Raw genomic sequence first — 12056 nt, 5'->3', positions numbered from 1 at the left:
AGTGGTGATGATGTCTTGCTTTTCCTGCACCCCAGGAATTAAAGAAACTGGAAAGGATCTGTATGGATTTTATATAACAACTTAATGTTTTAAACATTTCTCTGTTTGTCTGGAATATGAGCTACCAGTACTTTTGTTGCTGCTGTTGCTAAGTTACATACAAGTGTTTCTTTATGAAGTGACACCCTTAAAAAAAAAAGCCTCCACTGTTTTGAAAGATTTTGCTGAACCTTGTTTTCTCCTTTTCAAAAAATTTATTTAATCCTGCTCCCCTCTTTCCTCCCTGCACTTCCTCCCCAGGGCAGAGGGAGATCATAGAAAATTATTCTGTGACAATAAGTCTAGAAATAGCAAATGATGATAATGAAAAAACACAAATGTTTGGTTTTGGTTAGGACTAATTAGGATTGCTCTGATGTGTTGTAATTTTTGTGCACCCATCTTTACACAGATGCATCATCCACCAGGGTGCATTTTTCATTGTGCACGTTAATCTCTTCAGTGCATGCCAGACCTCTGAAAAGTACCACAGTTTTTACTCTATAACAACATGTGAGTTGTAAGTAGATCAACTCTGAGGGAATACTTTTGCTCGCTTTTACCATGGAGAAGTCACTGCTGTTTTAAGCAAGGGCTGCCCATTTTCATATGGGGAGTGCTGGTTAGGGTGGCTAAAAGATCTGACTTCTGAGAATATTTCTGGAGGTAGTGAGCCAAGTTTGTCCTGGCTAAAGCCACACAACTTCACAGCATTAGTGCTGCAGGAGCAGAGAGCCTGCAAGCAGCCAGTCCCTGTCAGGGGGGGACAGAGAGCTCAGAGCTTCTTTTCCTCCAGGCACCCACTCTCCCAGCAGGGCTGGGAGATTTTTCCACCATGTCTTCCAAAAGGTCTGCTGGTAAACGGGGTAATATTCCCGAGTACGTGCCTGCTAAAAATATTGTGAAAAGTGTGAGAGATGGCCAGGTGATCGAGGCAGAGTCACTGGCACACTTTGGTGAGTGAGCTTGTGGGGAACAAAAGCAGGGTGCTGGCTCTCTAAACAAGACTGAATTTGTTTTTCCATAGCCCTTTGAAATCCTTCTAGGCAGAGGCTTTTAATTGCGATGTGCTTTGGAGGAAACTTAAAGCAACTTATGGTTAGGTTACATTATAGGTTCAAACAGGATATGTATCAAATACCTGGAAGGAAAGTATGACTATTTTGGATTGCAGGGCAGCCCAGATTTTGCATAGAAATGCCATTTCAAAGCTCAAGGCAGACACAACAGTTTTCCTGAAATAATACCAGCAGTAATCCCTTCAAATATCCCCAAGTGTATTGGCTCACGCATGTTTTAAAATTCTTTCTCAGTTTTGTTATAAAAAACTTGCATATTTCTCTCCCCTTCACCATATGAAAATCTTCTAAGAATTTTTTATGAGCTTTTGTAGACTTCAGAATAAGCCCTCCTTCCCCTCCCCTTCCTTACTTTCTAATCCAATTTAGTCAGATAGTTACTTCAAATCCCTTGGAGGCCTGTAGTTTGTTCATTCTCCCACAGTGCTGAGATTTCCCTCCAGCCCAGCTGGCAGGAGTTTTTAGAAATAACAATATCTCAGGGGGAAGGAGCTGAAGATTGAATGGGGTCTTTTGTCCAGGTCTCTATGAAGCCAGATTAATTATGCATTGCAGAACACAGTTTAAAGCTCTGAATTAGGTCCTCATTGCAATGAAAGGAGAGCACAGGCTTGAAAACTGAAAGAATTCCCATTTCTATCAGAGGGACAGACATATAATGACTGAAAGCAGGAAGAATTTTTGAAAATTGCAATTAAACAGTATTTTGTATTTACCACTCAGTAGCAGTTGTCTTAAGCATTTACAAAAGTGATTCTTTGACATTTTTTCACATGATCACTCCATAGGTGGCTGGACTTTGAGGATTTTCAAGTCTTTTCTGTGTTACTAGGCTACTCTTGAAAGTACTTGTGCTTTGATGAATGAGAGGTTTTTTTTTTTTGGCCAGCACTTACCTGAATAGAGGTCTTTAAAACCTCAGCAGTACAATTAGCAGTTGGTCAGATGATACTGATGGTACAGGAAAAAAGCAAATGGTTTTCTCCTTTACTTCTGGGGATTTTCTAAAGCTGCCTGACCCAGTGTGATGTGCAATAACAACACTTTTCTTGGTTTTCTAATGCACTTTAATTCCAATTTGAGGAAAGTAAAACTCTTTCTTGGATAATAAGTCCATAATGCTATACAGCTGCCAAATAAAAAGTTGTCCACAGGCATTTGTATTCATAAGGGCTCTTTCTGTCAGTGTGGGAGATTGTGTTTTGATAGGGACTGGAGCCAAAGAGGGATAAGGAAAAGGTTAGCTATGAAACCTCTTACTCTAGAAAATCTCAGTACTTTTAGATACGAACAAAATGGGATGGATGGAGTGTGAGCAAAATAAACCGATTATTTTCCTTTTTATCATCTCCTTGAAATCCCGTGTACGGAATAACATGCTGCAAAATAACTCTACCATAATGAACTCTGCAATTCAATAATTTTATTTAAAGATAAAAAACTGTAAGCATCCAAAAAGATAGCCAAATTCATACTTAGAAAGATAGTAGTGTTTTGGGGCTGAGTAAATAATTTATCAAATCACACTAGAAAATCTGTAAGTAGAAGCTTAGCGTGGAAGTAGTTTGAGACACATATAATGCTGGAGAAAAATTTTTACAGTGCAAGCACACATTAACGAAAATTAATAATATGTTTGGTCAGTATTTGAGGCACATGGTTCATCCTAGATTGTCTCCATGTTGCTTCTCTAGGTGTGCAAGGAGTTAATTGAGAGCTGTGTTGACCCAAAGCAATTGCTGCTGGCAGGGAATGGAGGAATGGGAGCCTTTGGCAATGGCCTCCTATAGTTTGCCTTGAGAGGGCAGAGTGAATGTGGCTGTGTAAGAACAGTTCCCAGCTGGTGTGCAGTTATGGAGAAGCTGCCTGCAGTTGGCCTAACCCAGGGTCACCTCAAGTTGCTCCACTTTGTGGTGTCAGAATGGGGCTGGTTCAGAGAGAGAGAGAGGGAGAGGGAGAAGTGTGCTGCAGTGTCTGGCGAAGGCACATCCAAGGAGTTTACCTCATAACTCTGCTTCTCTTTGCTTCTGCTTTGGGTCTGCTGTGCTCTTTTGCAACAACAGCTGAAGAGCCTTGTTTTTCTCTTCTCTTTGCTTGTCCTGGAATGAACCAGCTGGAGTAATTAGTACTTCCCAAGTTTTTTTTCCAAAATTCAAATTGAAATAAGGTTTCTGTGATTTGAAAGAAATGCGAGTCTTTCCTATCATCAATTCATTTGCAAGAATCTATACCAAGGAAAGATGAGAATAGCTCCCACGGACTAGAAGTGCTTGGTGAAAAAATGCTCCAGAGATGGTAATGGCAAGGCTGGAAATACCCAGGCCCCCAGGTCTGCAGAAGTGTTCTAGCTCTTAACATCTTCTATTTGAACTTTCTCATCACAGCTCTGGATTACACACCAACTCTGTCTAGGTGGTCTCTAGAAAATAAGAACAAAAGTCAGGTTTGCCTGGTAACTTGCAGAGTAAGAGTAGGGCTCACCACGCTAATTACAATGCTGTGTGCAAGAAGTCCTTTCCATGTCACTGATCTTGCAACAAAACCAAAAGTTCTTTCAAAGGTAAGAATGCATGGACAGCTAAAACTGGCCAGAGCCTTTCCCAACAAAACATCTTCCGTTATAAAGCTGAACAGAATGAAACAAAACGTACGATAAAGGGTCAGCTTTGATCTGCCAATAGAGGTGAAAAAGGCTTGCTGAGCAAAGTCTTTTTAAGCAAACCCTTCTAATGGTCTGCAGCACAGCCTGCCTCATGCCAGTCTGCTTGAGAGCTGCTGTAGTTAAAAACCTGGGAGCCTCACTTGGAGCCAGGAGGTCTCAGGGCTTCCAGGTCTCTGCTGGTGAGTCTGCAGGCTTGGCCTGAACTTCCTGGGGCCATAGGATAGCTGGGCTCCCAGCTGCTGGGCTGAGAGCAAAAGAAAGGATTTCAGAGTCTTCCAGAAGAGTGTGCTGCTTGGTGAATCTCACTTTTAAAGTCTGTGCGTGAGAGAAGCATTTTCATTAAAATAAAATAAAAAATAAGTATATTAATCCTTCTGCCTTGAACTTAGCATTAATAAAAACTGGAAAGATGACAAAGTTAATGCCAGGGCTAGGAGTACAGTGTCAGATTTTCACCTTTGCATGCACATTATCTAAACATTCTGAACAATCCTGTCAAAAACACTCAAGTAATAATTTATTTAATTCCTTTCTTCCCCGGACTTCAGCTTTTACACATTTGTAGAAGATTGAGTTTTTCCAGCAGAAGATCAGACCTGTTTTAGGGTTCATAAAAATATTACTTAAAAAAATTAACTGTTTATTTTGAAAACCCTTTTTATCTAGCTTGAATTTCTGTTCAGATGTTTTTCTGTCATTCTTCTTGTTGTCAACGAAAAGGAAAACTAAGTAGAAAAACCCTTTTATTGTTGCAAGTGACTAATGTAAATCCTTAATATCAGTAATGTTAAAGACAAGAATTCTGTGCATTAAAATTGCATGAACTTAAAAGCAGAACATCAGCATTGTCATAATGACTGATACATGGTTGTCTCTGTTAGTGGGAGATAAGGAAAGTTTATAAAAATAGTAATTTTCTCCTCCTCTTTCTAAGTGGAACTTGAAATTTTTTCCCTGAGCCCTACCAGGACAGTTTCAGATGATCTAAAAATGCTGAATTTTGTCTAGTTTTACTGTAAAATCTGAGATCTTCAACACTTGAAAAGCTGACATATCCCTATTTGTAGAAGTAGAGTCTCAGCTGCAGTTCAGCAGTTTTGACCCAAATAATCCTTGTGTCTTAGCTGGAGTATTTGCTTTCATGTCAAGAACCACACTGCTGCCACTCAAACCTTTCAGGTTTTTGCTTGTTGTTTATTTTTTTTTTTGAGAGAGACTTTTTTGCATTTGCTCTTACTGGATTAGTTGAGTTTCTGAGTTCTGCATATGTGCAGTTGTAAAGAAGTCAAATATTACAGCTGGAAACTGTGAGATCAGCCTTGTCGCTGCTCCGGCCTCCCATTTACCGTGAAAACAAACACAGTTCTCTTCTCATGTCTGCCAGCAGGAAGGGGGTGGGGAGGCAGGCAGAAAGGCAGAGGAAAGTTTTTTCTTCAAAAAGGAAGAAGGTCAACTATTTTGGGAAACCAAAAGCTCTCAGCAATTAGGAGAATTCTTTTCTCTGCTCAGTGATTAGAGAAGTCTGCTGACAAGCAGCAATTGCTGCAAGCAGTAGAGTCTTGAAGATGGACAAGAGGTAAATGCATCCCTTTTGCCTCTGCAGAAACATGTCCTTGCAGAGGATGAAGTGAATAATGCAACATGTTTTGCTGTGGCAACAGTTAAATTTTGACACAGAATTATAAATCTCTGTGCTGGGTAAATCAGTTCTTCAGGTACAGTCAGTCAGCTGATGTGCTAAGGCAAGGACTGTGTGACTGATTTCTGCTGCCTGCTTTTGATGTTTCTGTGGGATTCGCTGTGTTTTTTAAGGCTGTATCCACCTAAGATAGGAAAAGAAACAGACCTGGGAGAAATTCTTACCCACAAGATGCAAAACAATGAAAATTTTTAATTCAAAACTTAAAAAATAATTAAATTCTAAAGCTGGGAAGTGCTATTATTGCCTGAAGAAACTGCAGAATAACTTTTTAATGAGGCTTTGTTTTGGAGCCCTTGAGTTAGCCCCACATATCTTACCATGAGTTCAGTATCTCTGCACTCTTCTGGCAAGCAGACCCTCAAAGGAGTCCACACAGAAAATTGCAGACATGTTCCTCATTACTCTCTTGAATGTTTTTGTGAGTGTCCTTAATTTCTGTAGGTTTCACATCATTCCAATCAACAGTTAGAAAACTAGTACAGGGTAGAATCTGAAAAGCTTATTTTTGAAATTAGTTATTAAGTCATCTGGTCTTCTGTTCTGCTAGTTTTCATGCCATGAAAGTTCCCTCATATTTTTAAGATATTTTCCCAAAGCCTGATACTTTTTGTTCAATAGTTTTGTTTTGCTTTTTTTTTTTTTCTCTGTAGATGCATTACTTTTCTCTGCCTAGAGCTGTAATTTTCTCCCTTCATTCTTGGTGTTTACATTGCAAATACTACCAGGCTGCTGTTTACAGTCCTTTCTCTGAGACCTCTTAGATGTGCTATAAATATGTTTATACAGAAAATTAAATAGTAATCTATTACAAAGCATTGCTTGGCTCAGAAACTGCACTAGTTTTCATCATCTGGTTCTGGTACTCTGATGCTCAGCTGACTGTAGTATTCCATGTAGGATCATATGGGAACTGTATTAACTGTTAAAATGTCCAGTCTGCATTATCTCCAGATGCATATGTGCATTCAGCACAGAGTTGTATTGATCTTTGCAGCTGTGTTGCGACTGTTGTTTATTGCCTGTCTGCAATCCCTCCTAGGTGTCCTTTGTTCTTCATTCCTTGAGTTTTTCATCTGCTTGTGGACATACGTGAGGACATTCCTCCAGATGGAGTCAACCCTTGTGCAGTCTTCTAGTGGCTGTGCCTCTTTTTTGTTCAGTAGTATCTGTGGAAAGAATGTTTCCACTTCCCCACATCCTTTAGGAAGAACTGTAACACAGAACGAGTTTGGCTTTCCTTCTCTCTGTACTTTCAATGAGGGTTTAGCAGAATATCTAGTGAAGAGATTCAGATCATGCTGCTCAAAGTACCTTTCCACTGGTTACCAGAACTGAGTGCCTCAATGCAGGCTCATCCTGGAAGGCACAGAGTCCCCAACACCAAAGACTTCATAGCCTTTGTCTTAACTGGAGCTCCTCCTGCAGCAGTCATGGTTTTTCTCAGCCACTGGAGCAACTATTTCCTTTCTCCATCTAGAAGATGAAATAGCTCCTACTCAGAATGTTCTCCAGTCGAGCTGTGTGCTGTCCTCTCTATTTCCCTGCAATACCATGCCTGTTCACCGGCTTTACAGCCAGCTAATGCTGTATTTGGAGAGGAACACAGTGAGGAAGGGCCAGAAATAATCCTGAGAGAAAGATCCTTTCCTAGTGTTGGCTGTGCAGTGTCTTCTCAGGCCATATCTGTAGAAGCTTTTTCTTCCCCAATTGCCATTGTTGTAACCATGATTTCTGTTTCAGACATCATGTTAAATGAAATATTTCTTTTGCTTCTGATTTTGTTATAAGATTTTTAACCTTTTCTGACCGTGTTGAGATATTTGCAGCATCATTGTGTTAAAAGTTTTTTTTTAATGTTTTATTGTTTTCATTAAATATTTAAACATACATTTAAAATTTTATTTTATTTTAATTAAAAATTCACATGGCTTCGGTATTTTGTTGCCCATAGTAACATGGAATGGAGAGGGCAAAATAAGTATTTAGGAGATCTGATATGTCCATCTTGTGAGATGGCTGTTTCATTCTGTCAGGTCTCTTTGCCCTCATTGCAGAGAGTTAGAATACTTTGAATGCTACAGGGAGGGAAAGAGGAGGGGGACATTTTGGCCAACAGTCAGAAAGTTGCCTCAAGTCTTTCATCTGACCATGCTTGTGCCTCTCCTATGCTAATCACAAGATCATTAGATTATCTAGGAGGACAATGAGGCTGATACTAGCCACAAAATTTTCTGCCACATGTTGAGATTACTGTGCATTTGTCAATTCCTACATGATGAGTTTAAATTGCCAGTTCATTTGGATGCATAGTTATTCTGCTTTAAGATAATTCTCTTATTTTCTGGGTGTCTTTGTGGATGGGACTGATATTTTCTGTATCTATGAATAATAGTGAACAGAGTACTGCACTGGAGTACTAGGAATACTACTGGAAGGCCTTGGAGAAGAGCTAGCCAAAGGTTTAAAAATGGCTATTGCTATAACCCAAAACATTTATTCTTTCATTGCTCATCCTCTCTTCTCAGATGTTATCCTATGAATGCAGTATGACACATCAAAAAAACCCAGTGAAGCTGTCCAATAAATATTTTTTCACAGTAGGTGCATGATTCATGAGGTGGTGTTCTGCCAGCATACGGACATGTTTTTTTGTCCTGTTTATTATTAACTGCTTGGAATCTTATAAACTTCTCTAATATTGCACTTCTGCAGTGTTTATTTTGGAGAATACAGATTTTCCTTTATTTTAGATGCTATAAACAATGCAATGCCATGAATCACTATGCCATAGGGACTGGTATAGTTTTTAATAGAAGTTGCTGGCATCCATAAGTTTTTTTCTCACTAATGGGTGGAGATTTAGTGTGGGTTTTCTTACCATGGTCTAGGTAGGCTCATGGAGTAAATCTAAGATAGCTCAACCCTAAGTGGTGTTCCAAGTAGAAAAAGTAAAATGCATTTCACCTACACTTAATGGTCTAAATTTGACTTTAGATGCCCATGAGTCATTTTCTTTTTTAGCTTTCATTTTTCATTAATAGAAAAAACCTGTGTCCAGGGAGTGATTCATCTGAACTATGTAAACTACCTAAATTAGGATGGAATAATTAATCTCTGGTAGCCCCTAATGTTTTTTCTGATGAATGGGGTGCAGGAATCCTAGAGGAGATTTAGAGGCTATACCCAGCTTTTCCATAGGTAAAAGCAGATGGGATGAATCTGTCAACAAAGACAGCTGTAGCATTCAAACAAATATCAACTCTACTACTCAAATACCTTCCACTACTCTGACGTGGAGTGAGACTCAAAGAGGAATGAGCTGACATATACCACTGATGTACTTTTTAGCACATATTTCTGAGGAATGTAGAAGGATTTAATTAAAAATATGGCTCTGAATGAAAAATAAGTTTTCTCGATTCAACAGAAGTACTAACACAACTATATAACTCATTAACAAGTTGCACAAAATTAATGTGATTGACTTGGAATGTAGAATAATGTAGGCCTGCAAGTTTTGTGATAGTTCTTGTATTGCTCCTTTCAGAATGTGCAGAAGATTCAGTTTAGATGGCATTCAAGGAAAAATTCCTGCTTTAGAAAACAAGACTGATATTTTACCAGGGAATGGGAGGTTGCTGTGCTGTGTATCTGTCCTGATGAAAATCCTTGCAGTGAACTGTAATGGATGGTGTTGAAAAACTGATGGAGCAAACTGGAGAAAGTAGCTATTTTCACTACTTTTGCAACAGTGCTTTCCACCAGTCACTCAGCTTTCTGAAATCCATTTTTTTGGGGGGGGTGGGGTGGGCTGGCTGTAGGGCAATGTTTTCTGAAATTGAAGTTAGACCTTATGAACAAACATGTTCTAATCATGTTTTGGTGATGAGGTGCAGAAATAAATTCTCTGCCTTCAGTAACAATTTTACAAGTGTCCAGGTTCCCATCTCGCTGTGACTGCTGCTGAGGTCAATGGTACCAGTCAGAAAGAGATTTCTTGCAAAGGGTTAATTTCAGAACAGTTTTTGGTCACTCTGGTTTATAATGTTGTAACTTGCTTTCTTACTCCTGTGAACATCTAAGTTGGTTAATTTCTGTTTTCCATAGGAGTACTTTAATAGCATGAATGGTCTCATTCTTTTCACTCTTTAGATCAGCACTGAGATGATTTCTGTTTGGTGGCAGTGCCAATGCCCAGGAACATCATCATGGCCTTGCTCAAACTCAGGCAAATTCAAGTGTATCCACCAAGATTTCAAGTAGTAGCTAACATTGTATTATAACTCTTACAGCTAATCGTCAATTTGTTCAAAATTTACTCCAGAACTTGTATTTGGGACTTGAAAAAATTGTTGGTCATATGCAATAGCTGTGTTTTTGTGTTTTCTTTTGCTGTACAAAGACAACAAAATCTTTAGCAAATTGCTGTTTTATGTAGATTCATTGGCATTATTTTGCAAAGCATGTGCAACATAATGAGTCATTAAGACTTCAAAGTTTAATACACTGGAGGGAGATAAGAAACCAAATTCTCTAAGACCTTGGAGCAATAAATATTTTATTTTGCTTATGATGTGACGTTCAATGACTGTAAGTTACAAACCAGGATTCTTATTCTTTGCTTATGCAGCTGCTTCTTTTACATGTTTCATTCACAATGCTTTTTCATGAAGCAGCAAGCTGACACTTGCCACGTTTTCAGTTCAGTTTTCTCAGAGCTCTAGGCTGGACTGACATAGCCTATGAACAGCATTTAAATCTGTGAGCTATGTTTGACTTCTGTAGGCATAGGTCCAAAATAAGTATAGCTCCATGTTGTTTTGATCTGAAAAAATGCAAAGCATTTTTAAGAGAGGTTGGTACTGTTAGCCCTATTTTACAGATATAAAAACTGAAGCAGGTTTTGTATGGCCTGTAGCCTACAGGCAGTTAAACAGTGTGGCCTGGTTTTCACTGAGAACTCATGGAAACAGGACTCATGAGGTTTTTGAAGTGGTTGTGGGATTTGAGGTCTGAGTCATGATAGGCAGTTCTTGTGTTTTGTTTAATTTCTAAGGTGTTATTTCTAAGATATTCTTATAGCTAGATCTTAAACCTATAGCACTTGACTGCTGTTGCTGGTTCTCTCATTGACTTGGGAAGATATTCAATGTTTCTGTGTCTCAAAGTGGTATAGATTAATTGATGTTAGCTTCACTGCAAGAATTAACTAATGGTTGGAGCTACTACAGTGAAAAGAACCTTAAGTATCATTTATCCATTCATGTTTAATATTAGTAACTAAGTGTTCTTTCTACTTAAACAAAGGGTAATCTTCCTCCACACATACAGCTCTAGACTTGTTAGACCACAAATTATTGGAGCAGAAGTACTTGTGATCTTTGGCTAACAGAATTGAAGACTGAATTTTTAAAAACAAACTGTGCCTGATAACTTGTATTGCCTTCTTTCTAGAATTCATAATTTCAACTTGAGGAAATTAGAATTGACAAACAAACAAAATCCCTGAAATTTAAGGTAAAATTAAGAAAAAATATTTTAAAATATAAAACAATTATTTGAAAATTAACTGTATTGATAGAATAATATAACTTTCTGTTGCTGTATAGAAATAACTTCTATATTCTTCAATTTTCATCTCCTTTATTTCAAGACAGGTGATGAAATGCATTGAGATTTACATATGGATATTTTATCAGTCAATCTAATCGTGCTTTGAAGGTTCATATCAGTATACTTTTCCAGTACCTTACAAAGTCTTACTTTAAAATGAAATACATTTTTTGCCCAAATACCCTGACTCTAAGTGTCTGTGTTGAAGTCTGTTGAAAGACATGGGACTCTTTTCACTGACTGTCATGGATCAAACCTCCCAAAGATACTTTAGCCTAAATTTTGTATTTATTTAGCTACAATGATATGATTTTCATTCTTTCTTAATGAATGATTTTCATTCTTTCTTAAAGAATGAGCTGTTTGTTAAATGTATTAGCAACTACACTGGAAACAGAATCGTAAGGAAGCACAATTTAACAGTGTTTTGAGTTCAAGCCTCCATTTGGATGAGATATTTGGTACATTTTATAGACATTTTATAGTAATTCTAACTCTATTGCAATTTTACTTAAATGTATTTCTTCTATTTAAATTTAACCAAGGGAGTAGATTTGTGTTATTTACCTGATGAAATATATTGACTAATATTTATACATTCATGTACTGGCATAAAACTCCCAATGAATCCAGATTGAAAAAGCTGTCCTGCATTATTTCCTCTTTATGCACTCTAATTTATATCCCTTAAATACTTACATGCTCTTATCCATGTGCCTGATTGATTTTAATGACATAAAAGTGGTAGAGTGGCTGCAAATGAAATTCCTCACTCAGGAAGTCACCCAGTAATTATTTCCATGAAAAAGTACAGAATTTTCCTGAAGAGTGCTCCAAATTATTCCATCAGGAATAAACACATTTCTGGGAGAAAGGTTGCTCTGAAATTTAGATCTTTACTCTCAAAAATTAAGTCAGAAAAGCTATTCTGTCAATATTGCATTGTGATGAATATATTTTT

General features: G+C 38.0%; 1 long non-coding RNA gene across 1 annotated transcript in view; it reads left to right on the top strand.

The window, feature by feature from the left end:
• The window catches only part of LOC106857213 (uncharacterized), a 280912-nt gene that overhangs the window by 211321 nt on the left and 57535 nt on the right, over positions 1 to 12056 (top strand). The window contains exon 9 of the long non-coding RNA XR_015802218.1: positions 10937 to 10999. This is a non-coding gene — a long non-coding RNA (uncharacterized LOC106857213). The remainder of the gene's footprint in view (positions 1 to 10936; positions 11000 to 12056) is intronic.

Source organism: Sturnus vulgaris, chromosome 3, assembly GCF_052056855.1.
Source record: "Sturnus vulgaris isolate bStuVul1 chromosome 3, bStuVul1.hap1, whole genome shotgun sequence".
Lineage (NCBI taxonomy): Eukaryota > Metazoa > Chordata > Aves > Passeriformes > Sturnidae > Sturnus > Sturnus vulgaris.
Note: the sequence above shows the minus strand (reverse complement) of the source record. Positions and strands in the feature narration are given on the sequence as shown.